General features: G+C 44.1%; 1 long non-coding RNA gene across 1 annotated transcript in view; it reads left to right on the top strand.

Moving 5' to 3' along the window:
* LOC146027105 (uncharacterized) overlaps positions 1 to 14532 on the top strand; it is a 32405-nt gene extending 17873 nt beyond the window's left edge. Inside the window, exons 3-4 of the long non-coding RNA XR_014454671.1 lie at positions 12817 to 13002; positions 14402 to 14532. This is a non-coding gene — a long non-coding RNA (uncharacterized LOC146027105). The remainder of the gene's footprint in view (positions 1 to 12816; positions 13003 to 14401) is intronic.
* The last annotated feature ends 8379 nt before the right edge of the window (positions 14533 to 22911 follow it).

Genomic DNA, 22911 nt, shown 5'->3' with positions numbered 1-22911 from the left:
CTATGTGCTGCCAACCTGGGCGGCCTTTTCAAACACCTGTACGGTGTCTCTTTCTTTGTTTCTTTCCCACACTGTATTTTTCCTACACTGTATTTTTCCTACCCTACCGGGCTGTTAGCCCAATGTCTACCCCTTTTAATCTCATTCCTGAATTATCACCCCCTATGCAACACTCATACAGCATTTAGGTACACTGGATTTAACACTATAAGTCTTCGATGTACAATATTGGACCTAGTCTTAATGCTCTTGAAACAGGTATATTTAGCGAAGTTTTTGATGTGCATTTTGCTTGTAGTCCCCGAGCTGTTTTGGTCCAAGAGGTCTGGAATACTTATTATGCCTATGGTACTCCTAAAGCTATGGTATATGTTTACTTATGACCCCAAATAAGCTTAAAATATTGTCTCTGAATGTCAAGGGCCTAAATTTCCCCAATAAGCGGAAAATGGCGTTGACGCATTTCACTATAATTAAAGCCCACATTGTGGCAGTCCAAGAGACACATTTCCCCGCCTCTGCCCCACCTCGCTTTTATAATAATAAATTTCCACATTGCATCACAGCCAATGGCCCCAATAAGAAGGCTGGAGTGGCCCTTCTTTTTTCAAAGAGGTGCAATTTTTCACTCGCACAACAGATTGCAGATCCAGAAGACGGTATCTAATAGTTATGGGAAAAATTGACGATAACGCCCCAAACACTAAACAAATCCCATTTATACGAAAATTTTGCTCGACTCTCCACTCGTCATATAAAGGTTCGTTGATTATATTGGGGGATTTCAATTTAGTTCTTGATCCTAACATGGACAAATCAACCCCCGATCTAGACCGGCTGTGCCCCATAAGAGAACCAAATCACAAGCATTCCAGCGCATTTTATGTGAGTTTGGCCTTTATGATGTGTGGAGAGAGAGGAATCCTAGTGGCAGGGATTACACTTTTTATTCTGCAGTCCATAGATCCTTTTCTAGGATTGACTTGTCTCTTTCGGATGGGAGGACCCTCCAGCAGATTAAGTCTGCGGATATACTGCCGATCGCATGGTCTGATCATTCAGCTATATTGCTTACCTGGGATTTATGTTTAATCAAATTGCCCCCCAGAGCATAAACTTAAACAAGACCCTACTAACCGTTCTTTGTACAGGGAGCTTCTCAGGACAAGAGATGTGTGGAATACTCTCTCTATGTCTGAGGTACGAAAAAACGTATTTAGGATGAAGCAGACATTTTATTCCCAAGGAGACAGTGCAGGTAGATTGTTAGCGAGAAAATTAAGGGAAACAAACGTTGGAACGCACTAAGCAAATTACTAACGTGAAGGGAGTCACAGTAACAGATCCTCTAGTTATTGCCAATTCTTTCGCAGAATATTATGCATCATTATATAACCTTCGCCAAGACCCCCTTACACCTCAACCCAATTCAGAAGCTATAGATTCCTTTTTAATACACATTGATCTACCCTCAGTGGACCAGACCACTTTAAATTTCCTTGAGCGTCCATGGTCGGAAGAGGAAATCCGTGTAGTTATCGATAACTTGCCGTCTGAAAAAGCCCCTGGCCCAGATGGTTATATCAATAAATTTTATAAAATGTACCGAGACCGACTACCTCCGTTGCTAGCCCCTCTCTTTAATGAAGCATCGAAGCAGGGCTCTTTCCCAACTCAGATGTTGGAGGCCCGAATTGTGACCTTTTCAAAACTAGGTAAAAATCCTATAATTGTAATGAATTACCGCCCCATAGCCCTTCTAAATACTGATGTGAAAATCTATGCTAAATTGATTGCGAATAGGCTTAATCAGATCCTTCCATACTTAATTAACCAAGATCAAGTGGGTTTTGTGATGGGACGCCAGGCCCCAGATATTACGAGGAGAACTATACATCTGTTGGACGCCTTCTCTAGGACGGCGGAGCCGCTTTTGGTCCTGTCGTTGGACACGGAGAAGGCGTTTGACAGACTCCATTGGGGCTACCTACAAGCTGTCCTCCGCAAATTTGGATTTGGAGGTAGGGCCTTATCCTCTATTATGGCCCTATACTCCAATCCATCGGCCAAAGTTTTTGTAAATGGTATGCTCTCGTCCACGTTTACAATTTCTAATGGTACCCGGCAGGGGAGCCCGCTATCTCAGCTCATGTTTGTACTTGCAATTGAGCCACTGGCGGAAGCCATTAGATCGGCCCCCGACATAGAAGGCCCAGTCCTATTTGGGGCGCTCTTATAAGATATCTTTATTTGCGGACGACGTCCTACTCACAATTACTAATCCTTCCACATCCCTAACCTCTCTCCATAGGATACTGCATACCTACTCTTCAGTTTATACTATAAATTAAATAGCTCGAAAACAGAAGCTTTACCCATTAATAATATACCAGAACAACAGTCGAAAGAACTTAAGGCGAGCTACGGCTATGCGTGGCAGTCATTGAGCATTAAATATTTAGGTATTCAAATCACCCCTAAAATCTCGGACATAATCTCTGCCAATTACCTACCATTACTAAGTAGACTCTCCCAGATGACAAAGGATTGGATGCTTCTTGAGACATCATGGCTAGGTCGCATATCAGCTCTTAAAATGATCTTACTCCCTAAGTTGCTATATCTTTTTAGGACCATTCCCATCCTCCTCCCAAAACATCTACTAACCAAATTCAATGGGATATTCACAAAATATAGTTGGAGAGGCAAAAAGCCTAGATTAGCCAGAAGTATAATGTGCCTTCCTAAATCAAAAGGGGGATTGGCGTTCCCCAACCTTCTTTCTTATCAAGTGACCTGTATTTTGTCCCCACTCCACGAGTGGTTTGTTAGAGAGAATGTCAAACCCTGGGTCTTGCTAGAACAGGGTCTTGCCTTACCGTTAGCTATCACTGATATTTTGTGGCTTCCCCCATCTGCAGCCCCTAAGTGTATCGAACATTCTCACATCGAAATCACTCTCCCTTCCCCCGACCTGTCCCTTCCGGGATTGGCCCATATGATTCCAGACCTGTCACTGGACCTGTGGATAGCTCGGGGTATATTGACATTAGACTCTCTCCTTAAAGAGGGCACTTTAATCCCATTTAGTGATGTCCAAAACTCCTCCATTCCCACCAAGCATTTTTACAAATATCTCCAGGTATGACATTGGCTGCAGAGCACGAGCCCCTCTCCACATAAAGTAGGACCTTTGTCCAAATTCATCTCCCATAGATTTGCTCCATAACCTGGTGGTATAACCTACTTACAGACCCACAACAGCCTAATAAATTGAATTTTCAAGGTAAATGGGAACGAGATTTGCAGGTTTCGTTATCCGAAGCTGAATGGAAAACAGTTTACTACAATTGTTTCCATATATCTAAATGCCAATCGCACATAGAACAATATTACAAATTGACCCATAGACTATACCTTACCCCGGCCCTCCTACATTCTATGTGGCCATCTACTGATAGCACATGCTGGAGACAGTGCAGGGGAGTGGGAACATTGTATCATATTTCTGGTCATGTCCAAAACTGAAGGGGATGTGGGACAAAATATTTACGCTACTCTCGGGCATATCGGGGTTTGTCATATCTCCACATCCGAAGATAGCACTATTTCATCTATTTCCAAACCACATCCATAAAGATGTTCATTATGTGTTGGGACATATCTTAATCTCTACCAAACTATTTATAGCTAGTCACTGGCAGACTCCTTTAGTTCCTACGATCTTAACTATCAAAGAAGCAGTACACGACCATTATCGGTTTGAAACAGAGGGTTCTGCTTGCGCCATATCTTCTCTGTCCCCATCGGCAAAGTGGATGGCCTGGATGGCATATAAATTGTCCAAACCTACCTAAGATTTCTAGCCTAGATTTTATATATTATGATAGCCTTTTCTTATCTGTCTAGAAATTGTCATGTCTCCTTTCTCAATGCTGTATGTAATGCATTATCTTTATACCGGTACCCAGTGCTCGAAGTGGGCCGGTATACAACGGTATGGCATACCGGCACTTCACTTCGGGCACTATTTTTTTTTTTTCGAAAAGCCTCCGGAGATTGAATGAGGGCGTGGCCTGGCGTCGGAGGAGAGAAGTTCCCCGAGGCTCCGGATTTTATAACCTCAGAATTGGTCTCCCCTACACCCTCAGCGAGTCCTCACCTCGGCCCAGCCTCACCGATGCTAATACTGAAGGGCTGCAGAGCCGGGGAGCGCTTCCGTCGCTCTTGCAGGTTGCGGCCTTCAGTGCTCCTGAAGCTGGGGCCTAGATTTCTGCGGTCCCCCTGCCGGATCCGCAGGAAACGCTTCGTTTTGGCCGCCGGAGGTCCCCTTCCATACTGTATGGGATCCTGGGACACGGTGGCTGCGGGGACAGGCTCCGGATCACCAGCTGGTGCCCTCACAGTCCCTGGGGCTCCATCCAGCAGAGCTCTTTGGCCCGCAGTCTGCAGCGGCGGACATCTTGCCTGCTTCACCCCAGACACACCACAGGAGGCAGAGGCTTTGCTGGATTTTAACCCTACTATGGTCATCTCCTCTGCAGCTCCCTACCCTCTTCTGAAGCAGCTGGAGTAAGAACACCAATATCTGAGGTGAGCTACACGGGGAGAACTGTCACTGGTCTCTGCCCTTACCCCACAGTGACTGACTTTCTTTATAGAGGGTGAAGTAGGCACTGTTTACACTTCTACCTTTCCCCCAGCCAGTCTGGAACAGCAGCCTCCCACAAAAGGGTGCATATCTGGGACACTGACCAGTGGCATTGAGATTTTGCTATAGTCCCCTCTGCACCCCTGTACATTCACAGGACTTATTGAGAAGTGGTAATTGGATCTACACCCTCTAGACTCCCTTTTTACCTTTCAAACCTATCGGTGGTTATCTAGGTCGAGGCACTGACAGGGAGCCCAGCTGGGAGCGAGCATGAAGGATGATGGGAGCCTTACTGGGGATATAGAAGATGAAGTGCAGCTGATGCCCGGCAGCGTGATGGGGACTGGTGACGGGAGCCTGTGCGGAAGTCTGCGCTGCTATCGGTAAGTGGAAGCTGCGTCCTGGTCTGCTGTGTCCTTCCCATCACCCAGTGCACACCTGCCACTCTATATGGTCTGGCTGCCTACTAGCCCCTTTCTGCCCTCCCTGTGCACGGCCTCCTAACAGCGTCAGCCAGAGGTGTCTGCCGCTGGCATCAGGAGGTACACAGCTCCCACTTGTACGGCTCTCCCTTCTCCGCTCCTCCTCCTCCATACCTCCTACCCTTCCCCCTACCTCCTCTCCACATTTTCCACTTCCACTACTCCTCTCCTCTGCTTAACCTCCTTATCACCCATCACAGTGTGTGGCAAATGTATATTGGGCATCACGGTGTGTAGCAAATGTATATTGGGAATCACGGTGTGTGGCAAATGTATATAGGGCATCAGTGTGTAGCAAATGTATATTCGGTATCAATGTGTGTAGCAAATGTATATTGGGCATCACGGTGTGTAGCAAATGTATATTGGGCATCACGGTGTGTAGCAAATGTATATTGGGCATCACTGTGTGTAGCAAATGTATATTGGGCATCACTGTGTGTAGCAAATGTATATTGGGCATCACGGTGTGTAGCAAATGTATATTGGGCATCACGGCATGTAGCAAATGTATATTGGGCATCACTGTGTGTAGCAAATGTATATTGGGCATCACGGTGTGTAGCAAATGTATATTGGTCATCACGGTGTGTAGCAAATGTATATTGGGCATCACAGTGTGTAGAAAATGTATATTGGGCATCACTGTGTGTAGCAAATGTATATTGGGCATCACTGTGTGTAGCAAATGTATATTGGGAATCACGGTGTGTAGCAAATGTATATTGGGCATCACTGTGTGTAGCAAATGTATATTGGGCATCACTGTGTGTAGCAAATGTATATTGGGCATCACGGTGTGTAGCAAATGTATATTGGGCATCACGGCGTGTAGCAAATGTATATTGGGCATCACTGTGTGTAGCAAATGTATATTGGGCATCACGGTGTGTAGCAAATGTATATTGGGCATCACGGTGTGTAGCAAATGTATATTGGGCATCACGGTGTGTAGCAAATGTATATTGGGCATCACTGTGTGTAGCAAATGTATATTGGGCATCACTGTGTGTAGCAAATGTATATTGGGAATCACGGTGTGTAGCAAATGTATATTGGGCATCACTGTGTGTAGCAAATGTATATTGGGCATCACTGTGTGTAGCAAATGTATATTGGGCATCACGGTGTGTGGCAAATGTATATTTGGCATCACGGTGTGTGGCAAATGTATATTGGGCATCATGGTGTGTGGCAAATCTATAATGAGCATATGCCAAACACAGTAATGCTCATTATACATTTGCCACAAACGGTGATGCCCAATATACATATGTGGCTGTCCCTGTCACTTTCTCTCTGTGTTCCCGCTGTCAGTCTCTCTCTTCTGTCACTCTGTCCATTTGTCCTTGCTGTCCTTGAATTTTGGCTCATACAGTGTGGCACAATGTGCAAGGGGCACTAGTACTATATACTGTAGTATAAGGGGTCCTACTAGTGTGGTATATAAGGGGTATGGTATGCTACACTTAAAGACACGACCCCTTTTTCAGTGGCCACGCCCCCTTTCCATACCCCCACTTTCATAATTTCCACTTCGAGCACTGCCTGTACCTACTTATAAACTGTATGTCCTACTTCATCTACAGTGTTGTTATCCTCCCCTTCCCCATCCCTCCACTCCCCCCTCCCTTGTCTTTTCTTTTTTCTTCCCCCTCCCCCCTCTTAATTATGTATTCCTTATCATAATGTCTGTTTTGACATGTTTGAAAATTTCAATAAAATTTTAATCTTGAAAAAAAAAATGTTTTGCTGCCACCGCCTGCTTCATCTCTTCCGTCACCTCCTCTCTTCTCTCAAACTCCACCGCCTGCTTTCTTTATTGCATTCCCCTATCTATCTATTCATCCACTATATATTTATTTATTTATTCACTCTATATCTCACTATATATATCTCACTCTCACTCTACTATATCTTTTCACTATAATTTCTTATAACTTATATGCTTAAAAAAAAAATTTCTGCCACCGCCTGCTTCATCTCTTCCGTCACCTCCTCTCTTCGCTCAACCTCCATCGCCTGCTTGCTTTATTGCATTCCCCTATCTATCTATTCATCCACTATGTATTTATTTATTCATTCTATATCTCACTATATATATCTCACTCTACTATATCTTTTCACTATAATTTCTTATAATTTATATGCTTCAAATTTTTTTGCTGCCACCGCCTGCTTCATCTCTTCCGTCACCTCCTCTCTTCTCTCAACCTCGACCGCCTTTTTTCTTTATTGCATTCCCCTATCTATCTATTCATCCACTATATATTTATTTATTCACTCTATATCTCACTATATATCTCACTCTATTATATCTTTTGACTATAATGTCTTATAACATATGCTTAAAAAATTTTTATGCTGCCACCGCCTGCTTCATCTCTTCCGTCACCTCCTCTCTTCTCTCAACCTCCACCGCCTGCTTTCTTTATCGCATTGCCCTATCTATCTATTCATCCACTATATATTTATTTATTCACTCTCTTGGCCAAATGTAATACGGTGAGAGTTTCAGAAAGTGAGAGATTTTGGGAGAGTTTTCCCCCTTTTTTTAAAGCAGCAATCAATTACACTGCAAAACCAGGTTGATTTTGCCATGTAGTTGATTGCTGCTTTAAAAAAAAGGGGGAAAACTCTCCCAAAATCTCTCACTTTCTGAAACTCTCACCATATTACATTTGGCCATATATCTCACTATATATCTCACTTTACTATATCTTTTCACTATAATTTCTTATAATTTATATGCTTAAATTTTTTTTGCTGCCACCGCCTGCTTTATCTTTTCCGTCACCTACTCTCTTCTCTCAACCTCCACCACCTGCTTTCTTTATTGCATTCCCCTATCAATCTATTTATCCACTGTATATTTATTTATTCACTCTATATCTCACTATATATCTCACTCTACTATATCTTTTCACTATAATTTCTTATAACTTATATACTTAAAACATTTTTTTGCTGCCACCGCCTGCTTTATCTTTTCCGTCACCTCCTCTCTTCTCTCAACCTCCACTGCCTGCTTTCTTTATTGCATTCCCCTATCAATCTATTTATCCACTGTATATTTATTTATTCACTCTATATCTCACTCTACTATATCTTTTCACTATAATTTCTTATAATTTATATGCTTAAAAATGTTTTGCTGCCACCGCCTGCTTCATCTCTTCCGACACCTCCTCTCTTCTCTCAACCTCCACTGCCTGTTTTCTTTATTGCATTCCCCTATCTATCTATTCATTCACTATATATTTATTTATTCACTCTATATCTCACTCTACTATATCTTTTCACTATAATTTCTTATAACTTAAATGCTTAAAATGTTTTTTGCTGCCACCGCCTGCTTCATCTCTTCCGTCACCACCTCTCTTCTCTCAACCTCCACCGCCTGCTTTCTTTATCGCATTCCCCTATCTATCTATTCATCAACTATCTATTTATTCACTCTATATCTCACTATATATCTCACACTACTATATCTTTTCACTATAATTTCTTATAATTTATATGCTTAAAATGTTTTTTTTGCTGCCACCGCCTGCTTCATCTCTTCCGTCACCTCCTCTCTTCTCTCAACCTCCACCGCCTGCTTTCTTTATTGCATTCCCCTATCTATCTATTCATTCACTATATATTTATTTATTCACTCTATATCTCACTATATATCTCACACTACTATATCTTTTCACTATAATTTCTTATAACTTATATACTTAAAACATTTTTTTGCTGCCACCGCCTGCTTCATCTTTTCCGTCACCTCCTCTCTTCTCTCAACCTCCACCGCCTGCTTTCTTTATTGCATTCCCCTATCAATCTATTTATCCACTGTATATTTATTTATTCACTCTATATCTCACTCTACTATATCTTTTCACTATAATTTCTTATAATTTATATGCTTAAAAATGTTTTGCTGCCACCGCCTGCTTCATCTCTTCCGACACCTCCTCTCTTCTCTCAACCTCCACCGCCTGTTTTCTTTATTGCATTCCCCTATCTATCTATTCATTCACTATATATTTATTTATTCACTCTATATCTCACTCTACTATATCTTTTCACTATAATTTCTTATAACTTATATGCTTAAAATATTTTTTACTGCCACCGCCTGCTTCTACTCTACCGTCACCTCCTCTCTTCTCTCAACCTCCACCGCCTGCTTTCTTTATCGCATTCCCCTATCTATCTATTCATCAACTATCTATTTATTCACTCTATATCTCACTATATATCTCACTCTACTATATCTTTTCACTATAATTTCTTATAATTTATATGCTTAAAATTTTTTTGCTGCCACCGCCTGCTTCATCTCTTCCGTCACCTCCTCTCTTCTCTCAACCTCCACCGCCTACTTTCTTTATTGCATTCCCCTATCTATCTATTCATTCACTATATATTTATTTATTCACTCTATATCTCACTTTACTATATCTTTTCACTATAATTTCTTATAATTTTTATGCTTAAAATTGTTTTGCTGCCACCGCCTGCTTCATCTCTTCCGTCACCTCCTCTCTTCTCTCAACCTCCACAGCCTGCTTTCTTTATTGCATTCCCCTATCTATCTATTCATCCACTATATATTTATTTATTTATTCACTCTATATCTCACCATATATCTCACTCTACTATATCTTTTCACTATAATTTCTTATAATTTATATGCTTACAATTTTTTTCAAATGTAAATTTCAACTTTTTTCTGCCACCGCCTGCTTCATCTCTTCCTTCACTTCCTCTCTTCTCTCTACTGCCACCGCCTGCATTTTTCATCCCATTCTGTCACCTCTTCTCCTCTATTTACTGCCACCGCCTGCTTAATGCGTCTCATTCCCCATCCTCTCCTCTCCTTTCTATGCTGCCACCGCCTATATTCTGCGTCTCATTCCCTGTCACCTCCTCTCTTTGCTGCCACCGCCTGCTTTCTTCATCCCATTCCTCTCCTTTCTTTGCCACCACCACCTGCTTTCTGCCTCCTGCATCCTATTCCCAAACTGCTCTTACCAGCGTCACCACCAAATACAAAGGTCTCATACTACCTGACCGGTGTGTAGCCTTTGCCACTGTAGATCACACTCCTTCAAATCTTACCTGTTGACATCCATCCTCTTACCTTCTGTATTTCAGCTGATGTTCTATATGATAGCAAAAGTGCATTGTACCTATTACACCATGTGCAATCTGGTCACATTTATAACAAGATACAATATAGCATAATATAAATCTTTGTTTCCACGATGAAATCTATAGACACTTGGATAAGTTACTAGAATGTAACATTACGGGACTGCAGAGCATAAGCTGCTTTGTGACGCTTCTGTTTGCAGTAATGCGCTCATCTGTAGAGTAAGCACCTGGACCTGCACATCAGGGGGTTCTATGGGGAGGGGCCACATCTTAATGGGAAATGGTGGATAGGACAGAGTGTTTGTAAGTAATTGTTGGCTGGCTGCATTTACAGGATATAGGGGGAGATTCTCTAAGAATCTCCGCCCCTCTTTGCCGCCCATTGCATATTTAATTATCGCATATGCTGTAACATATGCAATAATTAAGGCAAAGGACAGCTCTTGCGTTAAGAGCTGTCCTTTGCAGTGAGAGTCGCCGGGTCCCAGCAGGTCCCGGCGGCTCTCCCCTTCCTCCCACACCCGGCAGCGCCGGGCTCTCCTCCTCCCTGCACCCGGAAGAGGATCAGTGCAGGGAGGAGGTCACAGGTCCGGGCAGCACTGCGCTGTGCTGCCCGGACACAGGTGAGGGGGCGATGCGGGGCGGCGGGGGGTCGGCGCGGGGCGACGGAGGGTTGTGATAGAAGTCCATTGGCTTCTATGGGGCATCGCCAGATTTTTCTGGCGATGCCCCCCGCCGCGGTAACCCGGCATCCCAAAATGCGGTAAAAACTCAGATAACGGGGTTTTTACCGCATTTTTCGCTTAGAGAATCTCCCGCATAATATGTAAATGAGACTGAAGGGGTACAGACTGAGTATCTTTAGTTACAGAGAGGTCGCAAAATCTCTTCCCTGCTTACGGATCTTTCTTTTACAGGTTCTCAGTAAAGACCTTATTCTGGTCCCATGAGATGAATTTCACAGCGTTGCGTGTGGACCAAACTTTGTCCGCAGTGCCTGCCGTGCTCCCCCCCACACACACACACTGCACGCCACGATCCCCGGTACGGCTGCGAATGGATGATATGCATAATAATCCGTTCGCTGCCGGGGTGAAATCACTCGATGGTCGGCAACCATCGAATGATTTCTCCAGCGCTCGTAGATCAGAGACACCTGGATGGAGGTACCATTGGAATGCCCAGCGTGTTAGTTGGGGTGGTGCTTACCCTTTCACTAGGCAGCGAGTGTACACTGCATAGAGATCAGGTCTGAATCAGGCCCAGGGTGATCATAATGAATAGCAGGTAGGAAATAAATATGTGGTACACAAAAGTGCCAAGTTGCTCAAATGATTGGTCCATTTGGACCTTATTGGTCCATTGCAAGTGCTTGCAAGGGTGGGGCTAGTTCAGGCAAGGGAGGGGCTAGTTCAGGCAAGGGAGGGGCTAGTTCAGGCAACGGAGGGGCTAAACAAGGCAAGAGAATCACAGAATTCCCCCACCCTACAGGATAGTAGTAATGCAGAGAACTTAGTTTATTTCTCCTTCGCTCCATAGGGATATATGTACACTGAGTTCTCTGCATTACTACTATCATACATGTATTCCAATGCACTGATTAATCCTTTTGCTGTACATACCATCTATGTATATTACATGCCGCATACATAATGTAGTGCTGGAATAAATTCACCAGCAAATGTAGGGGCATTTTCTAGTGAGATCACTGAGAGAATGACCTGAAATCTCCCCGGGTGTACGCCCCTTTAGTGTACAACTTTCCATTCTGAACATGTATTATTGGTTATTATAATACTGCTATACCCAGATCTAGCTCCCTTTTACTTTCTTTATCATGCCCCCATTTAAAGTTGAAGTCTTCAATCAAACATGGTTAAAAATAATAAGAAAAATGAAGATATAATGTACTTACATGCAGAACCAGGCATGGTCGCATCCAGCAGTGCCTCTGCCTCACTAGATGAACTTAGACCAGGTGGATTTGGGAAGCTTCTCCAGCTGGAGGTAATTGACGAGAAACCCGTAAAATTTGCCTGCTCCGCCGCTGTAATTGGTGGGTAATTGGCCTCTTCTGCCTCCATTAGTTCTAGATGGTTATTACTGGAGGCAGAGGGTGGAAAGAATGCCTACAGAAATAAGAAGTAAAAGTGTATATCAGTGATTATTACATCTACCATAGGACTGGTAGAGGACATAAGACAGACAGAGGCATTTAGCAAACTTCTTGTTTATGCCATTCAACCATGTGCCATTCAACATTCTTGGGGGTGATAGAGCCAAGGCACTTCTTCAAAAGGAGGCCCGATGGACATACATGTTGAACACTATCAGCGCGTTTGGGCTGAATGAGCAATTGAATTTGAATTGTTTTCTCTAACTCCACTTTGCCTTTATAAAAGTTTCTCTTTGCTGACAGTGCCTATTTGCTTAACATGTCTTATTAATTTTTGCCGTTTTTTCACTTCTCATGTTTAGATTATTCCATCTTTGCCTAAAACATGTAATTATAAGTTTTTTTGTCTCTCACAGTGCTGCGGCCTCTATGCAACTGCGGGAAGCTAACGCCATCACTATGGCTACACCGTGCCTCTGATTGGATAGTGCGGGATGCTGGAAGCAGGAAGTGGCTGCGACTTGTGGTATGCAAGCAGCCGGCTGTTCCTTAGCAACCGGATACCCGTGACGTCATCCGACGTGCGACGAGTCAGCATGCAGGTGAGCATAAACGCGGGCTGTAGGCGCGGACTGTGCTAACACGGGCTGGTGAAGGTATTTATTCTTGTTTATTGCATGTTTGTATCGCTTCTGATGAAAATCTGTGAAGATTGAATCGTTAAGCGCACCTTGCGTGTCCTTCTCATTATTTCCGTGAGTGTCGCCCGATTCTGTGGATATATATATATATATATATATATATATATATATAAGCACAGCATTGCAGTAGATGTGAGGTCGCTATGGTGCAATTATAGGTGTTCATCTACTCTGTGCTATCAAGAGATATCTATATACTCTAGAAGTGCAGAGAGGAAAATGACATTCCAGAAGCTCACTATGGAAAGTGTAACCTGTGCTCTATAGTCCACTTTGTCTCCTTGTCAGCTTATTATGAGGCGCAGGATTATCAATTATATTAGAAAAATGTCAGAAGATGTAACGGAGCTCACATCTGGGACAATAAGAAAGTATTGGTAACATAGTAATTATGTCCTTTCTACTTGTGTGTCCCCTGCTAGAAAGAAAACTAAAAATGTGTCTTTGTCAGTGATCTTTATGTAACCCTGAGCACAAGAATAACTTTAGGGAACTTTACACTGTTAAGGCCCTCATACGCTACGCGATTTGGGCCAGAGGATCCAGCAGATTGTCTGTGACATCCTATCGGATACGATGCGCAGTCCCGTGCGCATCGGATCAGAGCTCGGACGGGCTGCACATTAAATACATCTTATGTGCAGCAGTCAGCAGAACATCCTGGGTGCGGTGAGCAGGGTGCGGCAGGTGGCGAGGAGAATTGAAAAATCCTATTCAAAAGACTGGGTGGCCACTGTTTGGCTGAGAGATCTCTTTCAGCCAATCAGCAGCCACCTGATCTTTTGAATAGTATTTTTCAATTCATACACCCCCTGCCTGCAGATCTCCGAGATTGTGTGTGATAAATCCCATGTAATTCGTGTGTATAAAAAGACACATCATGTGCCAAATCTTATTGAGCTCTCTCAGGTAGTGTTAGGATTAAGGTCAGGGTTAGTCTGCAGAAGAGGACAGTTAGGGTTAGGTACTAGGGGGCAGTTAGGATTAAGGTCAGGGTCAGGCTGCAGAAGGGGAGAGTTAGGCTTAGACACTGGGGTGGATAGTTAGGGTTAGGCATTAGGGGGTGGAGTAGGGCTAAAATGACTAAAACTTGACAATTTGTCAGTTAAACATTTCACCCTGTCTATCCTAGACACTGCCTAATTAGTGGCCCTGTCAGCCTATTGCATGCTGACATAATGGCTGTCTATATAGACAGAGCCGATCCCTTAATCCACACCCCAAGTATGTGTTTGGCACTTATACATTATCTGCTGACCAGCAATGAGTAGCTCATGGAAGTTCTGTTTTATACTTACAGGGAAGTATGGGGGCTCCATCCCAAGGGATTCCATGGCGACCCAGTCAATGTGCTGGAAGAAGGGGTGGTGGCGAATGCTGTCAGTAACTCCTGGTTCTTGGCCCAGATGGTTATTGACAAGCTGAAAAAGGTATTTGGATGTAATTATTCAGCACAGTTGCTCAAGACAATCATTGTACAAACATTTCTGCTGCCGGCACAGAAGAATATAAAGGGATTTCTCCATGGCTACAGTATGTTACTACTGACATTCTATCTGGGATCTGTTGTGTGTCTCACATTACATTCCCCATTCCAAGAACATGTAACCATTCTGCCATTTCCTGTCATATGTGTCCTAAAGGTCCATACACACTGGGCGATTATGCCCAGTCGGTGTGCACAGCGATGATCGCTATCATTGCTGAGGGTGAAAGCCGCTCAGTCCATACACACTGAGCGGCTTTCCCCCTGCCCGGCGGGGGAGGACGGCTTTGCATAGTGCAAAGCTATGCAAAGCCGTCCTCAAAGCCGCTCATCTGCTTGTAATAGCAGCAGATGAACGGCTTTCCTGGCGATGATGCGGGAGCGTGCAGCATCGCTCACCGCTCATCGCCGGGCATATACACTGGGCGGCTTTGAGCTGAAAGCCGCTCAAACCTGCTTTTTTGAGCGACTTTCAGCTTAAAGTCGCCCAGTGTCTATGGGCCTTAATACTGATGTGTCTGTGTAACAATGGCTGCTCAGGTCTTGCTTGGCAATTGTATAGACATTTGTAAATAAGACTACATGCATTACTTACATACATCTTAAAGATATACATACAACATATCACATAGGCATGGGGCACTAAGTGGACTCGGACAGAACTTTCTATACCTGTTATCACTAGAAATATATGTATTGGTGTTTGATAGAAACATATCTGTACATTGTTATATTGTCACTATACAATAGTCTAACGTTACTTATCTGATTATTGTCTGTCTAACAGGAATGACTGCAGAGAAACCAGTGGGATGATGCAGGTGAGGGGCAAACACACGGGCGATTTATGCCCTATTTCTAAGCGATCTGTCTAGGACACTTAGAAATGAAGCTCGGATCGCTCCCTTTGTACACCCTACAGCTATTGTGGTTCGCAGCCCTGCACATCACTATCGCCCACAAATATAGACAGTGCATGCACGTTCTATCCTGCTTACATTACCAGTCCGCATAGGCAAACACTGCTCAGCACAGATTGCTCAGCGCATATAGCAGGTAATTCCCATGTGTGCAGCTATGTGTGCTGAGCCACCTGTGCTTAAGCAGAACAGGACTCAAGTCTCCCCATGTACAGGGCTTTAGTTGAGTATGTACTCCATTGTGATGCTCTTTATATTTATTAATCCTATTTATAAAATTCAGAAAAAGTCACCTATCAATAAAAAAACACCCATGTAGGTCTTTTACTTATCTGTCAATAGTTATAGCATAGCTAACAGCTGCGTCAGCCGTCGCCAGAGAAAAGATTCAGCTATTTTCCATAAAGCCACAATCTTTATTCACTGCTGCACAATGCGCGGCATAGCGGGGCATATGGTATGTGTACACTCCCGCTATGCATACACTTATATAGGAGCTGGCTGGTGCGGGTACATGCACCCTGCTGCTTTATGGGAGCCTGCACTCCCACTACAGCAAGCTGCTCTACGCAGCAAAGCTGTAGCAGGACACATCTGTAGTCAGTAATAGTGGCCGGCTGTCAGAGTGCAGAGTTTACTTGTAGCAGTAATTGGACAGTAGAGTAGATCAGATACTCTGGTTTTCAATAGAGATCAGAGGACTGAACAGATTGATCCTATAACACAGTGACTAATGGTTACTTACATCCAACATCTTATAAAGTTATATACAACCAATTACATCATTTATATTAATAATTTATAAATGTAATATCATATTTACCATGTGAATGAGGTCCATGGCGGCAGATTCTGTTGCGCAGAATCTTGAGTGAGCAGCATGACCTCCGGTTATCATTTCGTTCAGGATGACTCCAAATGAGAACCAGTCTTCGCCAATCATGTACTCCTTGCCGAAATACAGCTACCAGAAGAGAGCAATTGGTTACCAACATTTTAGCAATCACTTTATTTAAAAAAATAAAAAAAAATTAAATTAACAAAATAGCGGTAAAGATAACCCCTACATGTTATAGTAACAGCAGCAATATTTTATATTGTTTATAAATAATAATTACCTTGCTGTTTTTAGGTATATTGTGACCCGAGTTATTGCTCTTTCACTTGTATATGCTAGTTCACGTACTATATATTGTTTATAAATAATAATTACTTTGCTGTTTTTAGGTATATTTTGTCCCGAGTTATTGCTCTTTCACTTGTATATGCTAGTTCACGTACTATATATTGTTTACAGCAGCTGTCCTGCCAACACACGGCAACAGTCTCACGTCATCTTCCCCTGGTAAGAGTCGGACCGGAAGTCGCATGTACCCGTTCCCATGGAGGACGCTATGGTGGAGGGTAGTCACTTAAGGTAATGCTGGTTACACACCAGAACGATTTTGCTCAGTCCCATCAATGTCGATGCAATTTCGTCCGATTTTATGTAAATTGGGCACGTTTTGGCATGTTTTTGATCTGATTCCGATCTGATGGTTACCCTTTGAGCGCTTATTGTATGTACTGTATGCACTATTTCCATCTTTATCACTCTTGGGATTATTACTTTGTGCATGATATGTTTGCAACACTTTGGGTTCAGCTGCGCACTTTGGTCTGATTTGTATTTTTCAATCAAGATCATTCTGGTGTGAACCCAACATAAGAGTCGTATTGTTTACTGGTGATTCGGCACCAGACCCAGAAGTCCAATGCCAGAGCCGCATCGCAATTGACAGCTCTTATGGAAAGAGCTGTCCTCTGCATTAATAATCGCATATGTTAGTGCATGTGGGATTAGTAATAATGCGGTACCCGGGGAATGCTGGTGATGTGGTGGTGGTGGGGGGATGTTAGTGCATCTTCCACATGGAGAGAAATTGCCAACACTTGGCAGAATCAGAATTACCCAGAAATGTGCAACGATGCATGTGCGTGCTACAGTGAATGCCCTTTTTACCCAACTTGGCTATATGCCGTCACATACGGGGTTGGAATCAGGCCCCATGTACATAGTTACATGAGGAAACAGTAGGAAACCCTTTGCATTTACCTCAGGAATAATGACTCCACACCTTCTAGCACAGCCAGTAACACCCTCGTCTCTAGGCGTGATCTCAAGGGCCAGACCGAAGTCGGCGATCTTGAGATGTCCTGTTGGAGTCACCAAGATGTTCTCTGGTTTTAGGTCGCTGTGAAGAAAATAAAATCTTTGTTTTCATACAAACAGGAATTATTTGGTACATAGATTATATTGCACGTTACATGTGTACATTCTAACTAATAGTAGTTTTATATGTTTGGGAGCAAGGACTAATGTAATCATATTTAGGTTAGTGTCCATGTGATTCCACCATGTCATGTACATCTGTATGTGTTCTGCAGAATTCTAGGTTATTTAATAGTGGAACCTTCCTCAGCCCAATAACCCCTGTGATACTAATATGTGTGGTTACAGCATACTGTAAATAACTAGTGATATTGATGTCATAGGAAGCGGCAAATGGAGGCTGATGCTGGTCGTTCCCAGCTGGGGAAGGGGAGCAGCTTATAAATGGGGTCAGTTTATTCTTATTTGTAACCAGAAAATAAATAATAACAATACACTGACACGTGGGCCAGGCAGCACATTGTGCTTATTGTGCTGTTATTCCCTGCGTGCAGCCGCTGCAATTTATCATTGGGGATTGTAAGCTTTTAGGGGTAATGGGCCTTATTCAGATCTGAGCTCATTACTAATTTGTTTGGAAAATGGGCAAAACCATGTGCACTGCAGGTGGGGCAGATGATACATGTGCAGAGAGAGTTACATTCGGGTGGGATGTGCTGAAACTGGAATCTAAATTGCAGTGTAAAAATAATGCAGCCAGTATTTACCCTGCACAGAAACAAAATAACTCTCTATACGTGTTACATTTGCCCCACCTGCAGTGCACATGGTTACATTAAAAGTTAAGTTTTCAATCATAATCAGAAACAGAGTGCCCCACAAAAAGAGTCCACTTTCCCCTCTCCCCATTAGATTCATATAAATAGCAATTGGAGATGGAATTAAAGGAACCAAATTAGGTGAAGTTATCCAACCTGTGTCCATCCACGTCTTCCGCAATTATGTATTTTAGCTTTCCTTAATTTGTCATCTGTCACACCTGCTCCTCTTACTTCCCTTACTACACCTCTCATAACCTCCATCCTCCTCTTTTTTTATGTACCTCCCATTCCTTCACCTCCTTCCCCTGCACGTCTACTTTTTCCTCCTTGTTCCTCTGCGCCTCGCACTCCCTCCACCAGCTTCACCTGCACATCTACTCCCTCCTTGCTCCTCTGCGCCTCCCACTCCCTCCCTCCACCTGCTTCTCCTGCACCTCTCACTACCTACTTCCTCCTCCTTCCTCTGCACCTCCCCCTCCACCTCCTTCCCCTGCACTTCTTACTCCATCCTTCCACCTCCTCCCCCTGCACCTCTCACTTCCTCCTCCTTGCCCTGCAACTCTCACTCCCTCTTTCCTCCTGTACACCTCCCACTCCCTTCCTCTACCTCCTTCCGCTTCACTTCTTACTCCATCCTTCCACCTCCTTCCCCTGCACCTCCCCCTCCACCTCCTTCCCCTGCACTTCTTACTCCATCCTTCCACCTCCTCCCCCTGCACCTCTCACTCCCTCCTTCCTCCTCTACACCTCCCACTCCCTTCATCTACCTCCTTCCCCTGCACTTCTTACTCCATCCTTCCACCTCCTTCCTCTGCACCTCTCAATCCCTCTTTCCTCCTTCCCCTGCACTTCTCAGCACCTCCTTCCCCTGCACTTCCCTCCGACTCCCTTCCTCCACCTCCCTCCTCTGCACCTCTCACTCCCTCCCACCTCCTTCCCCTGCACTTCTCAGCACCTCCTTCCCCTGCACTTCTCACTCCCTACTCAATACTCTCCTCAGCCATAATTGACAATAAAAGCATAAAACAATTGTGCAGAGAGAGCCTCTGTGGCTACTGAGAGCTGTAGATAACGATTGTACATTACTATGTAAAGGAGGCCATGTAACATGTAAGTGGGAAATATGTGGTAATTGGTAACATGTATAGCGTGTAGAATGTAGGAAGCAGACATGATCAGCATATTACATTCTGCATTATACACTCCATAGTAATATTGCTTTATTATACTATTATCATACTGTAACTATATAATTACCCATGGACTATTCCCTTGGAATGGAGGAATTGAATCCCGCATACTATCTCTGCTGCATAGAACCTGTTGGATAGAAAACAGGTTAATGTTACATTGTAGGATGTATAAATAATGGGTGTGGTATAGGGGCCCGACAGTCGGGGTCACGACAGTCATTAGCCCGACATCGGAATCCCGACTGGCCGGAATCAGACAGCATGGTGAGCGCAACAGAGCCCCTTTCGGGCTCGATGCGCTCGGCACCCTGCGGGCACGGAGGCTTGCTACGCTTGCCACCTATTGTATTCTCCCTCTATGGGGGTCGTGGACCTTCAAAAGGGAGAATAGCCGGTGGCCGTCGGGCACCCGGCTGTCGGTGTTTTGACAGTCGGGATCCCTTCGTCGGGTAAATGACTGTCGGGATCCTGACTGTCGGGACCTCGTCCGGCACCCATAAATAATGGCTGAGTGATTCCCAGATGACGCTCCCCCATTCTCTGACAAAGGCCTCATTTGGTTTGTTTCACATTCACCAGCTGAGGTTTCCCATATGAGGTTAATATGAGGTTTCCCATATGAGGTTAATATGAGGTTTCCCATATGAGGTTAATATGAGGTTTCCCATATGAGGTTAATATGAGGTTTCCCATATGAGGTTAATATGAGGTTTCCCATATGAGGTTAATATGAGGTTTCCCGTATGAGGTTAATATGAGGTTTCCCGTATGAGGTTAATATGAGGTTTCCCATATGAGGTTAATATGAGGTTTCCCGTATGAGGTTAATATGAGGTTTCCCGTATGAGGTTAATATGAGGTTTCCCATATGAGGTTAATATGAGGTTTCCCATATGAGGTTAATATGAGGTTTCTGTTTTTGTGCATTGGTGCAATTCACTTCATATTGGGGGTTATTCTGGTTGATTCCCAAGGCTATGAATTCGCAGCCTTGCGAATCCATGTAACCCCGCAGTTCGAATGGTGGTACGTCATCCCACCATTCACAAGGGCGATTCGCTGGCAGGGACTGCGAATGGATGTTACACAGTAACATCCATTCGCTGCCTTGTGCAATCAGCCCATATAATTCCATGGTCACCGGCCATGGAACTATGGGGAAGGCGTACGCATATAAAAGTGACTTATCCTACCAGCCGCTGTCATTCACTGCTACTAATAGGTTACACAGAGGGGATATGGTCATTGGCTCACCAGCATGTTGGTTGACAGTCATTAGGTCGACATGCATTTAGGTTGACATGAGTCTAGGTCAACATGCAGGAAGGTCCACATAAGTCTAGGTCGAGATGTTCATTAATTCAACAGCGTCAAAAAAGTCAACACGGGTTAGGTCGATAGTCAAAAAGTTGACATGGGGGTTTTCACATTTTTTTGTCCCAAATGTTGTACGCATGGTGGCGGGGGGTTACAGCGCATTACTGAATTAGGCCCTGGGTCTCAAACCATAGAATAGTAAATGCAACAGTTTTTATCTGAACTTTACATCTGACGTGTGTCATTTCCCAAACCACATACACAGCTGCCCCTTAGTGCATGGCCACCTTCATGTTGCTGCACACAGTGATGACAGCAGCTGTATAATCCTGTCACAGCTGGGGTTTGTTACTACTAATAGTATTACTTTGCCCAATATAAGGTGACACATACAGTATAAGGCATATCTTATATACATCACACCACACACTTCCCACAGCACCCCCACAAATGCATGTTTTGCAATTTTTGCACCCACGCACCACACCTACACACACCACCCACACGGACCACCACCACACATGTAACTCCACCCCCCACACTGTCTCACACCTCACACTAGCCCACGCACACCACCCATAAGCACCCCCACTTGCATACCTCCGCCACACACCATACTACAACACACACAACATCACCGCACCCGCTCCTCCACCACCACCCACAGCACCCCGCCATCCACTTGCGCAAACAGGACATCCGCCCATCATACACCGCCACTACAGCCACACACCCCCTCCCCCACCAACGCTACACCGGCCTTTCACACATCCACAACATGCCCAAACCCCTTCCCTAACCCACCCCAAAACCCCACAACCGCCCCTCCAACACTGGCGGCAACCACTCCCCAGCCAACTACAACACCCTCACCCCCGCACCTCACACAACCACACCACCCACATGCACCTTCAACTCCACCACTCTCAAAAAAAATACCCCTCCAACAACACCAAGCCCCCCCTTTCACCACACGCAGCACCCTTACATCCACCTGCCAAAACACTGCACCTGCCCCTCTCCATTTCGCATTACCCCTGCAACCAGCCACACCAACACCACAGACGCCCATCGTCTGTAAGCCCTGTTCATACCAACAAAATAACATACTCCCTCTTCACAATCAAACGCCCTTTTCATCTTAAAAATGAAACCTCTAACTATAACCAATACAGGTCATCCTCTATATAATTCAATGCAGATTTCACACACTAAAGGCATTCACATGTTAAGTGGGCGGAGCCCCTTACAACGGTGTGAAGAGCGCCCGTAGGGCGAGATGAATCACCTAGTGCTTTTATATACTGTATTATATATTGATACATCAGAACCCTTCTGACTGAATACAAAATGTATATGTATAATATATAATCTATCAGTAAGTCCTCCCTCTATCAGCAGCTGTAACAACACATTACTCTATTATATCCTCACCTTGCACTGGAGATGTCCATGGGCCCATTCCTCATCAGGAGACTACGGAAGTCTCCGCCACTGGCATACTCCATCCCAAAGAACACGTGATTCTGTGTATGGTAGAAGCAATAGTGTTATTATATACATGGCAGGACAGGCAGAAGGGACAGAGCTAGGGCGAGGGGAATGTCACCTTTGTCCGAAATAACTAAGTAAGGGGAAATTCTATACATTATTCATTCACTTCTCATCCTCTCATGAGAATATAATGGACAGTCATGGGGAGGGGACGGGACCAGGGGGGCGGTGCCTAGGCCAGCAGTACATAAGTGGACAGTCATTAGGCTGACCACTATAGGTCAATAGTCAATAGGTCAACACATGAAATATGTCGACCTGCATTAGGTGGACATGATGAAAAGGTTGACACAAGCATTAGGTCGACATGTAAAAGGTTAGAGGCAGTCACAGCCGTACCGTGCTCTGATGGGAGAAGTAGCCATGG

The sequence above is a fragment of the Crinia signifera genome, chromosome 8, assembly GCF_055691185.1.
Source record: "Crinia signifera chromosome 8, ASM5569118v1, whole genome shotgun sequence".
NCBI classification, from domain to species: Eukaryota; Metazoa; Chordata; class Amphibia; order Anura; family Myobatrachidae; genus Crinia; species Crinia signifera.
This window is presented reverse-complemented; position numbering and strand designations above follow the sequence as displayed.